General features: G+C 38.1%; 1 protein-coding gene across 1 annotated transcript in view; it reads right to left on the bottom strand.

The window, feature by feature from the left end:
- ctnna2 (catenin (cadherin-associated protein), alpha 2) overlaps positions 1-23,505 on the bottom strand; it is a 339,515-nt gene that overhangs the window by 109,309 nt on the left and 206,701 nt on the right. The window lies entirely within an intron of this gene.

Below are 23,505 nucleotides of genomic sequence, written 5' to 3'. Positions count from 1 at the left end.
AATCGCAATGGTGCTGTACTGAATGTGCTACATATCAATACAGTTGGAGTTTTAAGATCAATTAAAAGTGTTGTCACTTATATTCATTAAACAGATAATTGCATATAACCGTCTTTAATGGATGACTGCACCATTCAGTGTGTTGGCTGATCAAATCTAAAGCATATTGATAACTAGGATATACATGTGACTGGGGAAAAACATTTTTAGAATTTGTTTTTTGGGGATCAAACCCTTTGATCTAATTAAATTAAAAAAAGTCAAGGAGTAAAAGTAATTGGCAACAACAAAAACAACAACAACAAGGCTATTAGAACTGGCAAGAAGTGTGGGATTTAGGACTAAAGCTACAGGCTGTACTCCATCTTGGAAGTGAATAATCTGCGACATTTACTGCTAGGCTGCCAACCGTCCCACAGGTCCTTTCAATCAGCTGCTGCATAAAGTCAAATATCACCTCAGTTCAAACTAAAGGTCTAGAAACAATCATTCATGTTAATTACTCTGTCCTTTAATTTTGCCAACTCACCAATGAAAATATGTGGCTCACCCCTCTTTTGAAACTTGAGCGATGCTGTACAAAAGTAATGCTGCATTTTTTTTCAGGTTTGTCCGATTCATGTTCAAATGCAGCGTTTCATTTCAACAAGTTACCATGCAAAGGCATGCAATCAAATCTGCTCATTTAAAATCTGAAAGGCAGTTGTGTACTCTTCCATTTGAATATTCTTTTCAGCAAAGGAAAAAGGTTTGCAAGAGGATCACAGGATAAGACACATTGCTCTACTGTGAAAGCCAGAGCACATAATTAGTTGTGTCGTTACCAGGCAACCATCCAACAGTTTTGCCCAGTATAGCATGAAGGCGAAGGTTTTCTTTTGCAGAAAAACACATACCTGGTGACATGTATTCCCATTGATCCCTGACTGTAAAAAATGATTTATCTTAGACAAAGTAAACACATAACAATAGGACTTTAAGTAAAGGGGCCATTTGGTCATTATCCTGATTAATAAGACCCAACATGTGGTTGCTTATTTCTGTGTTGCTGCACTATTGTCCTCCCCTTTATATATGTGGAACAGGGAACCACATATATATATATATATGTGTCGCGAATAACTAAATGAGACCCCATCAAACGCCCACCTCATACTTAACCCACCCTGAGGTTAACAATGATTTGTCACTTTCAACGCCTTGGTCATTATCAGGTTGTAAAATGACAGTTTCCACATTATTTCCAAACAGAGAGAAAAGCAGAGGGAGGGCTGCTGCTGTAGACTCAGAAACACAACACGGTGACATTGACTTTATGAGCTTTTTTGACGTTTTATTTTGCACAGGAAGATGTGTTGTCTGTTTCAATGCAACTGTCAGTATCAGTCAACAATATTGGAAGTTAGAAACTATTCCAAACCCACTTTCAGAGAGAGATGCCATTTTGAGGACAAACCACAGCAATCTATTTGCAATTTCTTACTTTTGGATGTGTCACACTCTGGCTCAACATGCGTGGGTATTTGCTAAAGGGAATTCACATGTGTGTACGGTCACTGCTGTGACAGGGCTGCTCAATGAAAAGAGCCAGTAGCCATAAAAACAGATAGGATTCCTTTTACTGGCTAATGTAATGCTGGTTCGGTTTGCCCTTGGCCGAGGCTCATAGAGTGCGAGTTGTTTTTCATATGGGCATTAAGTATTAGAAATCTCCCAGCTCATATACAGTTATTCACACTCTCTTTTAATAGCAATCACAAAATGCAGTTATTTTTTTATGGAGTAATGCATCAAACTGAACGGAAGACGAATGTTTCTCATAATTTGCACGTTATGTTTGACATGCGTTGAGAGAAACCCACCTGACCCGCCTACTGAACTGTGGACATTTGCTTGTGTGTGCAGGACGTTTTATGAAACATACATGAAATCAATTTAAATCATTTTTGATTGACCAAGGGGGAGGAGAGGAAATCAGGAGAGCAATCAGTTTTCCTAACAAAGCGTGCCATACAAGCACTCTCTTTTCGATGTGCATGCACAGACAAGCTCTTCTATTCCAGAGCAGAGGACATGACAACATTAGTCATTGTGCTGCCTTAAGAGCCTAATGTGTCATTAAGGCACCAGAGGGACGCAAAAGATTAAAGACGCTCACCGCCAAAAATAAAAAGGGGCTTAGCTTCAACCTTTCAGAGGACACTTCAAACTTATCCAAGATTTTATGTATAACCGACAACTTTAATTAAACTGAAAGAAAGAGAGAATGGTCAGGCTGTACAACTTTGGGCTACTTATTTTTTATTTCCTTTTCTTGAATCAGAAATCCCAGTAGTTTTATTTCTTAAAACTCTTAACTCTTTAATCAGAGTTAAGGAGTTGAAACATCACATGACTGCAGTTTAAAAGGAAAACACCGTCTGTTTTTTAGAGCTCATACTGACAACCAACCAATGGCTCTTGAATTGATGTTCTTCTATCTACTACAACTCATTGTGTAATTGTGTATCTTTAGGATGAATTCAGCGTGCTTTTGAAAGCTATAGTACAGGGGTGTCAAACTCAATTTCATCACGGGCTACGTAGGATGATGGTTGCACTCAAAGGGCCGGTTGTAACTTTAAGACTATATCAAAATACTTATATAAATATTTAATATATATAAAATAATGCATTATAAAAAATAAACAAGTGACATTTTGAAAAACAAAGTGACATTTTGAAAAACAAAGTGACATTTTGAAAAACAAAGTAACATTTTGAAGAAAAAAAAGTGACAAAAAAAAGTCAAATTCTGAGAAGAAAGTCCAATTTGAGATGCAATGTGGGACATGTCATTTATGGGCAACGTGCTTCTGTAAATCGCCATGTAACCGTATGATAAACATATTATATTCTTTCAGAGCTCTTGTGGGGCCACAGAAAATGAAGTCGCGGGCCGGATTTGGCCCCCGGGCCTTGAGTTTGACACCCCTGCTATAGTAAGTCAAGAAGGCTTCAATTACAAAAAATACTCTCTCCCTATACTGTAAATACTCTACTGCTTTGATACGTCGGAACTCCTTCAGCACACAATGTCAAATGTATTACTCATGATGGGTTTTCCTGCAGAACATTAAACGCCCATTAAAAACACTATGCATGAATTCCCCTATCACAAACATTAAGAGAGTCCACAATAATGAATCATAGGTTAGTCAATGTGTCAGGCTCATTTTCAGCCGGGCTTGGTCAAAACGGTGGTCTTTGATATGGGCGCAACAAAGCGAGAGAGACAAAACTGATTCACATAATAGTTTTTTCACTGTGTTTATCTGAAAAACGATTTAACTTCCCTCCTCTCCCATCCAGGTGTGCCCTGTATGTGCAAGCAATTCCGCCCTGAAATGCTCCACCATTAAAAGCTTGACAACACAGTAGGCAGTTGATTCAATTGTCTTCCATACAGACACATTGATTGTTTAGTATTTGACTGCCAGATAATGGAATGTGCATGTTTGGTTTTGCTGGTAAACACAAGTCCCCGTGGTGTTTTGCAGACAATGTTCCCAACTGTCGCCATCCATTATGTTCTACCCCCTGGTGTGCTCTCATTCATTCTCAGTTGGGGAGAACAAGATAGAAGAGGGTGCCTGGAAATAAGCATCTACTGTGTGGGGTAATGGAGGCAGTAGCACTTATTCTTCCACACTCCGGAGACGGCTGGTGGACGGTGCATGCTGATGGTGCTGCTGAGGGCCATGAGTGTGTTCACTCTTTCAGGCCTCACTAAAGTAAGTTGTGTAATTCTTCAGTGGCGCAGTGCAGAGGAATCTACTTCAATCTAGTTCTGATCCGATAAAGGTTTAATAATAACAATAGTGTCTTTACAAGCAGAATAATGCACAGGCAAATGTTATATATTGGTATTAAAGCAAGGGTTTACTGCATGTATTTTCTAATGACTCCAAAAAAAGAGGTGTAATACTTGACGATTTTTTACATTTTTAGCAATGGGAAACAATATAATGTATTAACTTGTGCTTTATTGATTCATTAAGACTGTTTACTATGTTTATTACTATTGTGAGCATCATGTGAATAAAGTCCAAAGCTTTTATTTCTGAGAACATAAGAAAATACAGGAAAATGTGAGATGAGGGGAAAAGTACAAAGTAAAGTACATTAATAAATATACAGGTGATCAATATCGTTCTGATGCATTTAACAAAATATTTGACGGCATTCACAAGTTAATAGAAGAAAATTAATTATTATACAACCATGTCTTTGTACCTCCTTTGAAACTAATGCAATACAAAATGACAATACCAAGAACTCCCTAAAACCGAGGCAAGGTGAAATAAGTGAGGAATGAATCTGGTAATTCATAGGCAATAACCTGGCAAATCAAAGCAATGGGCAGATGAATCAGAGGGAGGAAAATAGAAGACAGGTGGGGGAGGAAAAAGGAGATGAGGGGGGCACAAGGCATTCCGTCTTATTGTCTCCCAAGATCAATGTGTTAAATGATATCAATTCCGGCTCCTTGTCAATTCAATTAGGCAGGAGCGAGGAGTACAATTACTGTCCAATGTGGTTATACCGTCTGCAGCGGGCTCAAAGAGGAAGGCTGATAACAAGAGGGTGAGAGAGTGTTTGTGTATGTGCCAGCCCAGGGGTGGGGGTTGATAATAGTGGTAACATGTTGGTCGGGTTACCAGCAGATAATGGGTTGCTAGATCCTCATTAAGATAAATTGCGCTCCCTTAGCTGTAGTGCCATATATGGGCCAATTTGACTTGTTCTCATTAAGTGGAACTTAAAGAGGTGCAGCGGTGGCTATCAGTTAGTTTGATTACAGGATACTGAAAAAGAAAACAGACTATAATGCCTGTGGGTGGAAAAAAATACTTCTAGATGAATGCTTCAGATTAGAATAGTGTTTTTTTTTTTAAATGAGATGGCAGAGCTACATGGTACAGAAATAGAAGCCATATCATAATCTCATTATAGCCATTATAACCCACTGGGAAACTAATAGATGTACAGCACAGGCACAATGCTACGGAAGAGGATTAGGGCCACATACATTTTTTTTGTGAGGATTTGAAAAAAAAAATTTTTTTTTTTGTTCTGAGAAAAAAGTCAGAATTCTGACTTTAATCTCAGAATTCTGATTTTAAAGTCAGAATTTGTTTTCTCCCAAAAAAATTATGTTTTTTTGTTTAGAGGAAAAAGTCAGAATTCTGAGATTAAAGTCAGAATTCTGACTTTTTTCTCAGAACAAAAAAAAACATTTTTTTCTTCAAATCCTCACAAAAAAAAATGTATGTGGCCCTAATCCTCTTCCGTACAATGCAGTGCTGAGGAAAATGAGCACAGAAATATAATGCACATGCACTGCACATTGAAAAAGGTTAGTTAGCTTAATATTGTTCTAAGCGGATTACATGTGGAAAGATTATATGTCATTTTCTTCCATCTTTCCATTATCTATACCCGCTTATCCTGCACAGGGTAGTGGGGAGATGGATGGAGCGTATCCCGGCTCACATTGGGCTCACAGCCAGCCAGCCTGCCCTGCTCTGGATGGCCGTTTATCACAGTGCTAACATTAAGACAAACAACCGTTCACACTCACACTCACATATAGGCAATGTATAGACTCCAATTTTCTAACTCTATGAGAAAAAACAAAACAGGTGGAAGTCCATAGACGTGAGGACAAAAGGCAAACTGAACCGTTATCAATTTTGTTTTAATGATCTTTTTTCTCAATACGATCTGGTGATCTGAAATCCATTCCAAGAGACGCTTAGACAAAGTAAATTTAACAAATCAAAGGTGTGGTATAACTTGGGTTCTCACCAATCTTGGTATTGTATACATTATAAACATATACAATTATTCTGCCAAGCTTTACATGTAAAAAAAAAAAAAAAAAAGATGTCACAAAACCTTTATCTGGCAATAAAGCAGCAGCGTTGAGGATATATCTCAACCTTTATTTGTGTTATACTTAAAAGTGGAACATTCAGATTGGAGAGCAGCATTGCACTGCACATAAGATTCGGGTGACAGACTATACACATTATTTTAACATTTCGTTTTTTTTCATGGAGCAGTTTGGAGGGAGTTAATAAGGGAATGGAAGAAAGTATATTCACTCGTAAAAGGTTGTATGGTTGTCGGCGTTGATTAACATGCATGTCATACTGTTTATGCAATGCCTTGCATGTAGGTCTGCACACTGGACTTTCCTGTCTCTTAATGAGATTTAATGAAAGTGATAATGACCTAAGGCAGTGGCTTTCAATCTGTGTCTTTGGGATGCCCCACGCACCACATGTACCTCATTAGTCTTTATGTTTCCTACATTGTTCACATCAGTTACAATTTTGAGGAGGGCACACAGAAAGCTATCCAGATGATGTCGTATGAACTAAGTAAACAAAATGTGTTCACTTGAATTACCAAAATAATGTTTTTGTTAATGATATTAAAACCCAAATGGATAGACAAAATGTTTAAATTGTTGATGGATGAATAAAGTATATTCATCATGTTATCTATAAGCAAACAATAGCATTTCAGAACAATCATGAGGTTATTAGGTTGTACAAATCAGCTTTTATCAAACACAGTTCAGATTCCTTGAAGTGTATATGGTGTTTAAATTAGCACATACAGAATATACTATACATGTTGGTATACACCTATATCATATACTGTCAGTTAACTTAATCATCTGTAATCCATACTACTACAAATAGGAGTAGCCTCCCACAAATTAGCACATCCTAGAGGCTTACTTTAACCACACATACACACATCTATAACAATCCTGCAGTTCTGCAGTAGGAGAATAATTAAGTATCCAGAGCTCCTGCATATAGCCTCAGGACAGCTAGTAAACTTCCAACCTAGCTGTACTGCTCGTACGAGGGCTTCATGTCTCTTCTCCTCTTACATGGTTGCCCATTGTAACTATAACGGGGCTGTTAGAGCCTGGCAGTCTCCTGTAAGTTAAAGCAGCCAGAACTGCGCTGCCTGAGGAGGAGCCAGAGTGCCTCCTGGCACAAGCTCTCTTATGTTTAATGGCTGCTGCCGTTTGCTTACTCCTCTCATTACACTGGCTCATGTTTAGACTGAGGGCCTGTCACTGGCTATTAGCATCTGTGGTCAAGCAGGCTGTGGATGAGAGGAAGCATCTGGCTTATCATCAAGCACCTCGTAAGTACCAAATGAGCAGTATGTTTAGGATTGGGCAAACATAGAATGAAGGACACCCTGTGTACATGGACACGTCGTAGATTGGTGCAACGCAATCACAACATACTGAGTCAAAATGAAGACTGATAATAAATAATAATAATAAACTGATATGTTCTTCTCCTGATGAGTCAAATGTGTTTTTATGCATACTTGGCACAGACATTTTATAAATTATGTTTATGGGGCATTTTTGCATTTATATGAGATGACAGTAGTACATGGCAGGAGATATGGCAAGAGTAATGATGTTGAAATGAGGCCAAAAGTCCCAGAATAAAGAGCCAGAATGTGACTGGGTCTATTCTGCATATGCAACATTATCATTTGGCCAGGGGTTTGCAGTGCCACTGAATTATCAAATTATCTTTCTTTTGTATGTTGTTATTTACCGATGGCTTCATGGAAATGTAACATGATAACCTTTTTTTCATATGACAGTGATAAGTACACAACTCAAAATGTGACCGGATATTATTTAGGAAAAACAACAGAGAGAGGAAACACACAAATAATGAACTGCAGCAGTGACAGAAGCAGGAACTGACATTAGGTAAACAGACGTAGAGCAAAATGACATCTACTTGCATATTTTTCTTCTCAGTGTGTCCTTTGTTTGTTTGATTGCTTGATTTATTCAAAAAGTATACACGTATTTTTGTTCGAACGGGATAACATATATTTCAAGTTTACGGGATTATGCATGACAGTAAGTGTGGGTGCAGATATGACAAGAAGTAATGCTAGATGTGAAATGTGTAATTAACTAAACTACTGTAACCAGAAGGTTTTTGAATTTTCAGACAAAAGCTAGTTCTAACAATTCTGACTTTCTACAGCCTTTTCACAAAGAATGAGATACAGACACCATAAATACTTGTTATACATCTATAGTTAGAGTCAGTACAATGGCATCAGGAGGCTGTAAACCATAACCTCCATATTTCTGTTTTTACGGTAGGACAAAAGTATCCCAAAGCAGCCTGAAACAAGGTATGTCGGTGACTGCATAACACAGACAGTAACTTGCAGAGGCAGCACTGGATGTCGAGGGCTCTGACCTCCACAGAATACTCAAAACATCCATGGTAGATGTGCCCAATTATATATTAAACTCTTATATGGAGTCTAAATGCTCACTTAAAAAGCATTTTCGTTACACATACAGTGTATGGCTTAGATCCCAATTCAACATACGAGTTACAATGGTTGGTAAAGCTAGCCCTGAACACACATTGTGAATTGCCTCTAAGGAAATAAATTGTGTTCCAGTTGATTTACTGATCCTTACATAATTCATCCGTCGTTGAAAAACACCAAAGTACGCAGTTACATGCGATTGGACGACATGCTGCTATGAAGTGGTTTAAGAATAGAAATATGGAGAAGAGAGGGGGCAGGGTTACATATTACTGTAAGTGTGTAAGGCTGTAAGGTGCATAGTTTCAGGAGAATAAGAAAAGAGCGAGGGAAATGTCTGGTTATCAGACGGAAAGAGGAAGAGCAGGGGATACAAAAAGTCTAGTCCTGCAGCAGCAGTATGGGAGCTAGAGCAATGCTGCCTGCAGCCTCCCTGAACTGAATAGCAAGTAGTTTGCGAGGGAGGGACTGAAGGAAGGGCAGCAGGAGAGAAGAGAAGCGAGGGAGGGAGAGGCTGAGAATAGGTTAGAGAGGGTGAGAAAATAAGAGAGTGGTGTGATATCTGTAAGAGCAGAACTGTGGTGAAGAGAAAAAAGCGAGTCAATGGGGTGAGAAAGAGGTTTGAGTATCATTGATGTACTTTTGTTTCACTGCAGAGCTGAAAAAACTCCATTTATCACACACACACACTTGCCTACACATGCATACACAAACATGATGTGGCTGTCTGCCGGTACTTGGTGTTGTCTTCGGAAAAGAGCGAAGCCTCGAAAACGCATATGCAACAGATCACCTAGTACGCATGAAACGGGAACTACTGCAGGTCAATCCAATTCAAGGACCTGAAACTAATACCAGGTTAAGCCATAATCCTATTTCATCATCATTTTCACTTTCCTACATTACATGATTATCTACTCTTCTACACTGTAGTTACACATTATGGGATTTCCATGCAGGAGTTACAGTATGGACACACTCACACGTACAGTAGGTGTTGACTGTGAGGGTCAAATTCTCAATTACTTTTCTATCAAACCGATGTCCTTGCCAGGCCCTATACTGTGTTTCTCCTTGTGACGTCTTGTCCATACCCTATGTGTCACAAACAATGCTGTTACCACTGATTACAAGCTGCTATTAGTTTTACCTTCTGAGTCTATGTGAGTGTGTTAACATGGGAAAATGTACTCGTATAGAAACTTATGTCTGGCATACCATTTGAGTAGGGTTAGGGTCCCTGTAAGAGATTAATAAAGTGTATCTTCTTCTATCTTGTCTGTTTATCTGTCCGTCTGCAAGGTGCAATCACAACACTTTATGGAACTGTAATTGAGATCAAAATGAAGGTTGAGCATGAAGATGGATGGTCTGAGAAAGGGTGCCGGTAATAAATGGGGAAGGGGTAATAAGAATCCCAAAAGCACACTCTGATTAAGAGCTGTGGCTGCAGATGTGAATGCAAAATGGTCCGTACTTTTTAACTGAGGTGGACATCAATGCAGATGTATATCCAATGATATACTACAGTACATGACAGCATAATTGTATTCACAATCTATGAATAAGTGTTATAAAAAAATAGGATATGTGTATGACACAAGCCTATTAAAAAATACAATTCCAAGAATTCAAGCAGCATACAAAATAGTCTGATTTGGGCATTAACATAATACTGTCTGTGTTTTTTTTTCTCTGTGAAAAACACTTCGATCAACATGGCAAAGCTATATTTTAGCCAGATTTTCTTTATGAAGACGTAAATAGTAACAAACAGGATGAGTCAATTGAAGCAAGATATGTCAATGATTAAAATGTGCGGAGGCAAAATCACAAGGAAACCGACAGACTTCTTGTGTCTAGAGTCCAGACATTATCCACCTTTACACTTGCCTCAGACACAATCCCTGGTCACCTGATGGTCTCTTTCCACTCATTGCTTGCAACTGTCAAAACCCCCTCTGTCTAAGTGACCTCTTAACTATACTGTGAAGAGCACAGTATTACAGGTCAGAGAGGTACCTCCAAAAACCTGAAGGACGAGAAAACAAGTTTTGAGAAGCATATTGGTGCCATTTCATCTTTCAAAAACACCATCTAAAAAATGGGTGGACTTGGGGAGATGTGAAAACCACTTATCTAGACACTAACATACAGTGGTTTCATATAAATTCAACTCAAACATATGACATGCAAAATAAGTTGTACACAGATAGCCCTTTGGTATCAATGTGAAGGTAATGGCTGTCAGGCATTACAAAATGTATAAGGAATGATATGCATGTTTTTGACAACTGGGATCATGATGAAGGCTTCTCTCCTGGGTGGGTTGCTGTTTGTAGGTAGAACTAATCAGGGATTAGGGTGGTTTGGAAAATGGAAATACAAATGCCCTTAAGTCTTAGATCTAAACACATACAGCATTGGATCAAATACATACATGTTTATGTTAGCATTACAACAATAACATACCTACTGACTATTGCAGCTGAGACCACCGTAGAAACAGCTGTGTACACAAATAACACAGCTATACCAAACACGGCTACACAACAGTGTTCCCTTGCTGTAATGATCCAGGGTGCAGCAACTTCAAAGAGTGCTGGAGTTGATTGAACTGGTGACATGATTATGTCACCACTATCCTTTCATGTGGGCTTTATCAGTCCAGCCACGCAGTGGCACAAGCCACTAACATAGTTGTTGCTGTTATTAGTTACAAGGAAAAAGGAACAGTAAAGCCACACAATATCTAGACATGATGTAAGTGCACTGCGTGACAACGGATTAGGGGATAGGACTTACTGTCATGGTGGGTGTTTGGGGATTGATGTCTTTTCAAATACATTATCTTCCTCAAGCAGAGTTATTAAATACATTCCTACAATGGTCACTACTGTTCAACTCTAACCAGTATTTTCAGGAAATGACATGTAGACATCACCCTTGAAAATATTGGCTGTCATTTATCAAACCGTCTTGGAAACAGAACAGATTCAAGCACTAGGAGAGACATATGCAGCTCTCTTGTCTGATTTATTAAACCGTCTCACAGCATCTAAATGAGCAATGATTTGATCACAGAATGATAAATTGGTTCAGCTGTGGAAACAAGAGCAAGCTGCACCAGAGATGTATTTACATACCAAAGACCCTAATTGATGTTTGTGTGGCAACTCTTGGCCTATGAAAACAGATACTCGGTGCTGCAACATGTCCGTAGGCTATGACAAAGAGGACATATCAAAGTATTGGCAATGGTTACTGAGGATTCCCAAAGAGATCCATCATTAGATCTGCTCGATTAGTTCAAGTACTTAAATGGAGAGTGCATGAATCTCCATATTTGAATCATGTTTGAAATTCAGAATTCAGTTGTTGTTCAATTACTAGATAAAACATTTCATGACATACATTCAGGACACACTATCTATAAATGCACAGTTATATGAATGCTCTTTCACATACACTTATACACAATAGGCTAGCAAAACCCTTATAATGGCCTTTACAATGTACATTTGAGTTGTTCTGTTGGATGCTAATAATAAGGTCGAACTCATCTCTTATGAACACATTTCAAAAAGTAGTGTCAAAGGGGTCCAACTGAGTGATATGAATACAAAAGTACAGTGGATACTTTGCTATGTATAACACATTATGACTTATACAATAGAGCTTAAGGTCATGCACTTTTTTTTTTGTATAACCTTTTAAGAGCTTAATTGAACATTATCCATTATAATACCGCTGTGTGCTTAGGCAATAACACTTAACTACATCTGATAGAAGCATAGCAGCACCTTGCGGGGATCTCAAAGGGGGCAAAGTGTGCCCATTGGCTAGCCAGCCTTATTGTCATTGCTGTGACAGGGTCAGGTCTCTGCTGAGGGTTATCATCTTAATTATGCATGGCCTATCTGGTGGACAATGCTCTGGTGTAGGTGGGCAGCTGAATCAGACTCTAGCTGGTAGAAGAATGACATGATGTATAATGTCAATTCGTAGTCCCTTTTCTTAGCAGCTTAAAGAGAGTGATGCCAGCAGATAATGAAGACAGTGCTTAGTCACCCCAGTTAAATAGACTGAAATCATAAAGTGAGCCAGGCGATCCACATTACACACCTTACAACAAAATAACTGGCCATGTGTCACTCAGTAAATGTGAAATGTGTTCAAATAGCCTTTCAGAGCATTGCTAAAAGGCGACGTTAATGCTAAATAGAGTGTATGCTTAGTGATGGTTTTGGTATTTTATCCAGGCCAGCATGGTAACATACAGAAACTGCAGATCAAATCATTCCTTTGAATGCATCAAAGGCTCTTGAGCTAAATATCATTTTACAGAGACAGCCCCCACAGTGTAGGGGTTCTGGAGTTTATCAACAAGTTCATGACTTTGTAAACAAAGAGGGATTTTGATTGTGCTCTAGATTTCGAGGTTTGAAATGACTGGGGTGGAGAGAGTAATCATGCACTAACAATTCTAAGCAGTTAGACTCTTAACACAATACACACTTAGGTACACACAAGCACAAAGGCGGCAGAGAAGAAGTGAGGCTGAGGATTTTTCTCTTGTCTGAGGATTTGGCTGCCATTGTCTACTGCCCGAGACAGTACGCTGCATTTTAAACAAGTGTGCAGCTTTGAATCCAGTGGCCTCATGATGTGATAACAATTGTTATTTTACTTCTGCTGTGTATGGCTTTGGGATGTGTTGTCATGCAGTGTTGCATGCCAAAGATCTTTATTGAGATGGAGTTCCACTATATGAGGGAAAAGGGATAGTGAATATGACTAATTGTAAAAGTAGGACAAATGTACAACTCCAAACTCCCTTTGATGTACAGAAATACTCAGCAATTCAACCTTGTATTGCTTAGGACAATCATATACTAAACAAAGTGTGCAATGGGTTTAAATGGTTGTTTATTTTTGTTTTACTTTTAGAAGTGTCTATCTTAAAATATTGCCTTGGTTTCTTGCAATTGTAATAGTAGTTGTACGCCATACGCCAATGTCGAAATAATCTGATCAAGTGTTGTAAAACATGCTCGTGAGTTTCATCCTTTAGTTTATCTAAAGAGGCCTTTTGTACCATGAATGTCTGTTTGCAGCGTGTTATTGAGCATAGGATCTTGTAACATGTGATTGAAAAAGTCCAAAGGTATGGTGCTGTATAAACTAAGAAGTGTATAAAACCTGTGATATTCCATTATTCTTTAGAAAGACACATACTCTTGGCGGACTTGACGTAAGTATTCTGGCTCTTATACTCTTGTACAACAATGTAATAATGTCTTCAATCAGCAGTGTGTCTGTTGTTATATCTTGTTATGTCTTGAGTGTCTAAGGTTTTGAATCCACGACACAATCATTTTCTGTTTGTCCCATGTTTTAGCTGCATTTATACATTTTCAGTAAAAGATCTAGAAACAAAGGTAACCAAAAACACCTGTGATGTCATTTGCTTCATATGTTCCAACACCGGTTGCCAACAACTATGACACACAACTAAAGCCACAAATAAATCTCATTAAAAAAACTAATAAATACTTTTCTATTTTTTCTTTTGTTTGGTGGTCTAATCGATAGTGAGGCTGATGATGGAAAGGTTGTGAGTTCAAATCCCGCCTGGAACACCACCACTAGTGTGCCCTTGAGTAAGGCACTTATCCCTCAGTTACTCCAGGGAGAATGTCCCTGTAATTGGTCATTGTAAGTCGCTTTGGAATAAGCCGTCTGCTAAATGCCTAAATTGTAAATTATATTTTTGGGAGAATAAACCCCACAGATCCTCAACTCCGGTGTGTCTCACTCATTAACAACACAACACAGAGCAACAAGAACTGTGTCTGCTACAGTAGCCAGCATGCACTCGCATGTATTTTGTTATTTGAGGGGGGGGTGGATGCGTGGGCCACCCAAATAGGTTAAGGGGCCTTTGGCTTTCCTTGCCGGGGGCGGGGTGCGGTGCCCCCACAAATATAATCACATTCTGTGGGAAGCACTGCACTAGGTGTCCTCCCTTAGGTTAGGTATGTTTCCTAAAGGTATAGCCTAGTTTCATCACACACCAATAGACATGCATGTTAGGCAACAGGGTTTATCCTGTCATTGCCTCTGACCAAGTCACCGGTCTATGGACTGGAACTGAGGACCCTGTGGGGATTTATAAAGGGCAACTTTAACAGCCCCCTCCAGTCATTACAGAGAGGTGCAGGGATTTCCTCACATGCCATCCCTATTTGTACCACATTATAGGTGTAGTATAAATGTTGCACGACACTAAGCTTAAGCGATTGGTAGTTTTGTTTTACATGTAGGTCTTAAAATAACTTTAGCAATATTCACAAGCGCTAAAAGCTTGTGTTACTGCATCTTTTTTGGGCTGTCCTGTTACTGTGTGTAAACATGACAAATCATGATATGTGAGACAATTACATTACATGCTACCTGGACTGGAATCTAGCCCACAGGCAACTATTAGCAGGAGAGTGAGAGGCTTTATATTTTCGTTTTAGTTCCACTCAGCATTTATATCACTTTCATTCTAAGGTTTATGAATGGTTTCACCTTTGCATGGGGTGCACATGTTTAATCTATACTGGGAATGTAGTAAAGAATGAAGTCTTATCTTCGTTGGCAATACATGATGTGTGTCTGCATGTTACGCACACACAGACACTCAAACACAAGCACTTGCACATGCTTGGGTCCAGTTTAAGCTGATGTCACTAATGTTACCAGGTGATACAGACACTGACCTCACTTCTAAATTCCACTTAAAAAGGTATGTAATCATCGTGTGCTGCATGTGGCAAAGCAAAGCCTGGCATAAATGAAAAAGCTGTATTATTTTGTCTTTTTCATTATTCTCAACCATGGCCCTCAAGAGTCCCAAAACAGCAATTATTGTATCCAACAAAGTACTGTCTGTGTGGCAAGAGCCTGCTATAGCATATGCCTCTGTGCCACCAGACTCCACTGTCAGCCCAAAAATAGCCATACTTTTACACCGGGTGACATTTCTTCAACACAAGTGTATATTAGTCTGAAAAAACTCCTCTTTTGGAAGACACTGAGCTAGGGGCACACAGTTCTGTATTTACACTGCTTTGCTAGTACTGTATGACAATATGGTAGGATTATCGTCTTAATGGTACACATACTTTCCTACACCTCAGGCCTTTACAGAAAAAGATTCTGATGAATTTTATCCAATAAGTTGTATGAAGAGAAGAGGAAGCATTCAGTAGTTTCTCTTAATATTTGAAAAGGGACCTGATTTAAAAACATTGTGTCCAGCATCTCTGTAAGAAAATAGTTGGAAATAAGTCAAGGCAACATGATCATTTGCTGGTGACACTCCTCCATTTTCTATAAGTCATCACTGTTGTAACTGATTCTATTGATACAAATTAAAATACATTATTTTGGTTCATACTAAATAAGAGTTTGCCTTTACATAATATCTTACATTGCTGATGAGTTTGTATGTGTGTCGAAAGCAGTCATGAACATTTCATGTCAAAATGTCAGAAAAGGGCTTTCAAAAAAAGCTACCCTCTGCTTTAGTTATTGGTCATTTAACAACATCAAAAAGATCTTACTTTAACATTTTATTTCAATCAGTGAGATTTGATGGTGATTTATATATTTTTCGATAGTCACATAATATGAATTATGGATGTATAAAGGGGTCTGTGGGGGGGAAGGTTGGGGTAATGCTGGAATATGATCATTGTCTTGAGTTTTAAGAGGGTGTAAAGTAAATCTGAGGATAACAGGAGGGTTAAATGTATTATTTGCTTTTGTCATGCTGTGATATGTCAAAAATGTCTTGGATGAATAAGGACTTTGATGGAGCATGATGATATAATAGAGGCTGTTTTGTGGCGCATGGTGCAAGGTCCATTGTACATCATTTGACATGTCATTGTGTAAAATGAGCTTACCATTCTGCTCACTGAAAGAGTCCAGAGTAAATCTATTTGTGTTGCTTCACAACATCCCTCAATTTGTCAAAACAAAGATATTATAAAGCAAGAACAATTAGGTCATGTCATCAGAATCCTGCTTTAAAACAATTCCAAATAATTATCCAACTTAACTATGACATAACGGTAGTGGGACAATTATGAAGACATTATTTGGATAATCTTATCATAATAAAAAAATGCTTAATATAAGTATGATATATTAAGTCATATTACAAGATATTACTTTGTTACCAATTAATCTTATCTTTGATAGAATGTTTAATACACACAATGAGCATATTGTTATCCTTAAATATGCCATGTATTTTTGTGTTAAATTATGAATGTACCATTAGGGAGACTACAAAGACAAAGCACATATAATGGAGACCTGAGTCAACCCCCACAGTGTTTGTAATGAACATCGGTGTCTTCCTGTTTGTCGAACATTGTGCAAATAATTATTACTATCACGGTGAGACACAAAGCTCCAATGTACACTGACACTATATATTTTTCTTTTTTTCCCGTAAGCCTACACATAACCCGTTTTAACCATTTTTCAAACATTACATTACAAAAACATGATGTTGCTATAAACAGTTTTTGCTGCTGCTTCAAAGTCAATTGTTATGTTCTTCTTGGTGGTACCTGAATATTTATTTATTTTACAAAAAGAGCAATGACAAGCACATTTACATGACATCATTAGGACTGAAAGGAGAAGGCCATACTTCTAATGGCTAACTGAAAGAGCGATGCAGACTTGTGTGGAAAATCACTGGCTGAATTTAACCTTGCTTGGAGGAAAGTAAAACATAGCTTCTAGTACGTAAGCATTGCATGTGAGTTGCTAACAAATACCATTTAATGTATGTGCACAATTAAAGTAATTTGAATGTAAGGTTTTCGATGTAGGACTTAATGCTTCAAATGTTAAACACAAAGTGCTTGTATCACAAGGTCCATCTGTCTTTGGTTCTACTTCTTTTTAATTGATTGTATTTAGTTCTAGGTTGGTGTTCTTACCTTGCAGTGGGGACACTAGGGATAAAGGCAACAGTATTTTGTTGTTTAAATGTACAAGTGTAAATCAGAGACTCCTCTGTTTGCTGTATTTTGCTCTGCTTTATCCCAACGTGAGACGCTATTGGACACATGAAGGATGTACACAGGCTTGTTTGGCTTGGGATGAGGCAATAGGCCAGGGTAGTCAGGGCTATCAAAAGTGGGGGCATGCCGCTCCAGAGAGCTGGGTTTTGAAAATAGGCTCTCAGTGGGATTTCTGCGTCATCTGACAGCAGAACAAAGTTCCTTTGGCAGACAGAGCCGAGTCACAGGTGCTGTTTGATGTCGTCTCTGAAGCCAAACACATTAGAGCCAGAACACAAATGCATAAAGAAACACACTAAGAAAAAATGTTCAAACATGTAATTCAATGTAATACTGTATATGGAAAGCCGCCCCACACAGCAACCCAGCAGATGTGGGTGGAAAACTGACTGTGACAGGTAGCTACCAACCGCGGTGGCTGGTGAAGAATTCTGATGTGTTCTCTGTATAAAAGCATGTCTAACACTGAGAGTGTGGCCGCTGTGTATTGTGACATGGCAAAAAATCACTGTCTCTGTGTCTCAACAGGGAACACCTCACTCTGGACATAGCTGGAAGCGATTTAGACCCCTATTAATTCCGTCTTTCACACAAGCGTGGACATGGTATGCTTTGGTGATCTTTCCTCTTTTCTACTACTTTTGTTAATGGTGTGCCCCGGAAATTGTGAAATGTTTGCTTTAAGTTGGGAAGGAACTTTACCACCAGTGATTTCAAACATCTTGGGCTCTTGTTCGCTAGGGTCCGGGATGATATGACGAAGAAGGAGATCTAAAATGGGTCTGTTGCAGCTTTGGCATTATTGTACATTTGACTGCTGTGTTGCATGAAAAATATATATATCTATTTGCCAATCTTTCATATCAACCTTCTTCCCTATATATTAACCAAATGTCACTGACTCTAAGTCATTATTTTCAACGGTGTCCCAATTCTTCCTGCATCACCCTTGTCATGTACACAACATATGTCAAAATGTCTGCTGTCCTTCATATAGCAAATGATTACAACATTACAATGGGGCTTCGGCATCTGAAATGCAGCCACTCGCCTTGTATGTTTGGACACTACGGTGCAGAGTTTACAGAGAACAGTGCAACACATTAATGAGTCAGGAGCAGTTCTTCTTCTGGTCAAAACACAGAGTCAATACAAATAATGTTCAAGCCATCAATCCTTGAACGAAGACTGAGAACAAGAGTAAAAGGCTTCAGTGGTGACACGATCACTGAAACTGGGCAATGCAAAAGAGCCTGGCCTACAGAACCTGGATTTATACTTAATATTATCGTGTTGTGTAAAAGGGCATTATAAAGACATGTGTGTTTTTTTTAAACGTGTCTCTATGCAAAGGCCAGTCCCTAGTGTTTTATTGGTATGTTTTAAGTGTCAATTACCTTTACTCCAACAGCAATGAAAGCTTTGCTGTCCTAGAAAAACGTAGGTGAAGAGCTCAATCTGACTCAGATATGAAGGATGCCATGACATAAACATTGGGGGGTTCAACAAATAGAACAAACATTAAATTAAAGTTTCAAACTTGTTGGGGGCCGGCTTGTGTCCAATAAAGAAGGTTGAAACATGTTTTATGATGGCTTCCCAATTTACACAGGGCAGAGCAGTTTTTTGTGGTTGGAGAAAAAACATAAAACTAAAGGCGATTTAAGATCATGCTGTTTCCCAAAGCCACCCCCAGATTTATTGGAACACAGTTTATTTCCTTCAAATTATGAAACACACTCTCTTTACTTTCCCCATGTTGGCCTTTTCAGGCGGATTCATCATTTCTTTTCTCACTTGATATTTACAGTATGAATATCCTCATGTTGGCAACAGCATGTCAAAGCTCCTTTTGCAGTATAAATCATCTATCCATAAATCAACCCAAACTTTCACCTCTAAAGCAGCAAAGACGGGCACATTATGAAGATATGGCATATTGATGTTTCTGTTTGACCAGTTGACGGTGCTTACTGAAGCAAACTTTGTATCACATAACACATGCTTCAAGGGGTTGTACCCCACAGTGAGAGCCATGTTCCCCCTGTCACATGCTCCAGTGGACTTAATGATGGCATGTTTTCCCTGTCTGGTTTACTGCAGCTGCAGTTCGTATACCCCCCTTTAAATCATAGAGAGATGGAGATTTGGATATATATGATGTGAGGGAAACCCAGAGGCATACAAACACAAACCTTCACTTGGTTAATGTCTTCCCACGTATGTTTTATTTGATATATTTATGAGATAAGACTGAGTGTAATAAACAAGAAAAGCCCACAGCTATCTTCATTTATCTTTGAGTTCATTTGCTTTGTTCCTCAGTTGCTGATTATATAATGGGATTATGTCATCATCAAGTACGTATGAAGATAGAACATAAGCACTAAAATGGAAATGAATAATCTCAATTTATGTCCGCTTTTGACCCTTTTAAACTGAGAGAAACCTCCATCTACTGGAGGTCACTATCAATTACAGATGAAGACACATCTCTTTCCATTTCCTCACAACACTACTGTTAGACACTTTATGGTGGAAGTAAATGCACCGACACCCACCACAGTCTTTGTCCAGCTGCCCATCAATATTATCTCTGCAGCAAGCCAATTAGTCATCATCCGCCTTGTTTTGTTGGGTTCACACAGTCAGGCGTCCTCTGATTCAATAAATGATTTAAATAATGGGCCTGTAATCATAGATGATGATCATTTGGAGTCTTATTTGATCCCTCAAATCAATTCAGGCTGCTGACAATACACCACAGCCTCTAACCATTGTATCATAAAAATGATACAAGTAATCACATAATCAGCTAATGACATTACATCATGCTCTATAGTTTGAAAAGTTATGAATGTTGTATACACTATACTCTATCACCATTTCTAATACAATGTGTAAGACCAGGCCAGACTTGTTTCAATCCAAACATTTGACAAATGTCTACTTAATGTTTGCTTTCATTAAACAGGTAAAGCATTGGTCCCATGGGAAACAAGTGAGAGACTGTGATCTTGCCATTGCACCACTCATTATGGTTACTTGATTACAATGTTCTTGTTTTCAAGATCAATAACTCACTAAGAGCTTCCCAACCATGTTTTCCTCGTCAATAGACAACAAAAATGTAATGTAAACAATTCAGCTTGATATTGAAATGGTTACACCTCTCTAATGTATCAAACTAAACTGTCAGGTTCAAGCTCAATATCATCATGATAGGCTAACAGCATACTGCATAGCAATCACCCAGTTAATTGTTAAGCCCTTCCTTAATCTCACAAACTAAGCCATCACTACTTGTTAAAGGGGACAAACATCCTGCATGGTGTTGTTGACACTTTGTTTTATCGTTCGATATGAACAATGATGAGTCATATTCAAACAAGGACCCTTAACTGAAAGTAGATTATTTATGGTCACAGAAAGATAATGAAGGTTACTCAAAGGTTACTTCTTTAAAAAAAAGAAAAAATCCATATCCTTATCAGCCATAATTCTGTAATATAGCTGTATCTGTTTATCTGACTGTGTTCATGTGAGTGTGTCAGTAGAAATGTGTGCTACACATACACACACTTTCATTCACACTTGTGCTGACCTTAACTGCAAAGCATGGAGCCAAAGCTCTTAAAGTCTTAAAACTGATGGCCTGGATACCCTCATATCCTGTTCGCTGTGTCAAGTCAGTATAGTGCACCAAGTCATTAGCTGATGGTGTAGTCATCCATTACAGCTAAGAGGGAATATAGCAAAAGCAAAGCAGATGATTCCAACTTCAAAATGTTCAGATCATGTGAAGGGCGATGTGTCTTTCTTTTCCGTTGGTGCTCAATATATCTTTGTCACTGTCAGTTCCACAGTGATCAGGGGAGGGTTACACATTTTGGTATGGTAGTTCTAGGTAACATCTGCATACCAAATAAAAAATGTAGACTCCCACTTAATTAACATTACATACATTATGGAGATTTGACTTGTTCATGAAGTGCAAATGAGGATTCACAAAAGGCAAACTCTGACAATGGTTTTTAATCAAAATAACATCAGTGCAATAGCTGTCAGGTGTGTTACTGCACTATACATGTAAATAACTTTTTTTGTGAGTATTGTGAAATCCCTAGTTGCCAACGCAATATTTGAGGTAAGCTGTCGAGTGTCAGACAGGGTCAGAACAAAGTACAGGGCTGTTAGGTAATTGCGGTTCCTTTGTATAATTATTGTAATCAAATAGAGAGCATAAACTCCCCCTATGTTTCACTAGATGCAGCAAGATCATTACCTTTTCACTGATTTTCCCTCTGTTTAAACCTGATCAACTGATGCCAGATAAAGAATAACAAATACATGTACAAATATCAACTGATAATGTTGAGGACAACAACAAATAAAGTATATAATAACTTTAGAGATGAGTATTAAGTTGGGAGTCAGAGCAAAATACAAATGGACCCTATTACATCTGGTAACATTTTCTCTCTATCTTCTGTGCAGGATACAAAAACATGTGTCAATATGTTGGCATGTGTACCCGCCCGGCATTGTGTAATCCAATAAGATATTGGCACATGTATTCAGTGATTAGAATACAGCCAACAACACAAATATTCACTAAATCTTAGCCTTATTTCATATTTTTTCATCAAGGCTCGGTCAAATAAACAGCTTAACATATTGGTAGTTTAACAGTCAGAAGAAAGCCTGATGTGTTGTTTCATCAATGTGTTTCACCAATGGGTGGGACATTGTATTTGTTTGATGAAATGCTGTCTAATCTCCAAAACCGCACTCCAAGGACAACTCTCCTGCTTTAGAACTTGTTATAGTTATACGATGTGAGGGTCTAAGGATAGAGGGTGTCGTTTTTCTCATACTGATATTCTGAACAATCTGTGCTGTTGTATTTGCTGTAAAGTGTCTCTACTGTAGGCTATTTTTATTTTATGTACAGCACTTTGGCTCGACCAAAAATCGTTTATAAATGTGCTTTATAAATAAAACTTGATTTGATTTGATATGTTACTCTTAGATCCACAAATGAAGTATTAAGAGTTAAGAATAGATAAGATATGCTGTTTTACACGCAATGCTAATGCAATACTACCAAATATATCAAAAACATTGACAATGCAGTTAATGGCAGTCCCAGTGACATAGTGGAAGCATCACTCAAAACACCTGAGGTTAGACTTTTAATCAGTTTAGCCCGATTTGTATTACTACGTAATGAGAATGATGGATTAGGATCTTTTATGTAATGCGTCTTTGAATATTTAATAACTGTAAAATGCTCTGAACTATAAATTGTATTATTAATATCATAAGATCTACTCAGAGCTATGCAAATTCCTAGCAGCAGCAACCCATATATTAGAAAAAAGTATATTATTATTTGTCAAGTTTGAAAGTAATAAAAACAACAAGTTATAATCCCTTTGTAAAATAATAGCAACTCATATTGCTTTTTTACAAAAAAGACAGTGTAATTCTCTATCAAAATATATTTTTGGTTTCAATATCAGTCTCTAAACATGATCGTGAGCATGACTTTCCTTACATTTGTATTAACTTTGTTCAAACTTTTTTTTTTTAAAACACGATAGAACTTTGATATTTTAAGTTGTGTTTTTAAAAGTTAAGCACCTCTCAGTAAAATGGAATGACCTCAGAGAGGAAACAAGATTGGATGGTTAGAAACTTGGCTGATATGAGGAATGTAAGGCACTGTCACAGCTCATTGTCTTTGAAAATTAATAGGAGAACAATGACAAGGCCAGGAGTGATTCCAGAGAAATGCAAAGCAAGGCGAGAGCAGACCTTCAGAGAAGAATATTTATGTTATAGCTTAATGCTAATATTATGTGGCAAGCAATTACATCTGTATTCAGAAAGGATAGCGTATCCATAATTGACAATGACATAGAATGCCTGGCTACAGGACAGTTCGATCAAATGAAGAATGTCATGCTCTGGTCTTGATTCTCTATATTCTAGCCTTTAAAGTTGGCAAGAG

This window comes from Gymnodraco acuticeps, unplaced genomic scaffold (genome assembly GCF_902827175.1).
Source record: "Gymnodraco acuticeps unplaced genomic scaffold, fGymAcu1.1, whole genome shotgun sequence".
In the NCBI taxonomy this organism is placed as follows: Eukaryota; Metazoa; Chordata; class Actinopteri; order Perciformes; family Bathydraconidae; genus Gymnodraco; species Gymnodraco acuticeps.
The sequence above is the reverse complement of the archived record's forward strand: the minus strand, read 5'-3'. Positions and strand labels throughout refer to the sequence as shown.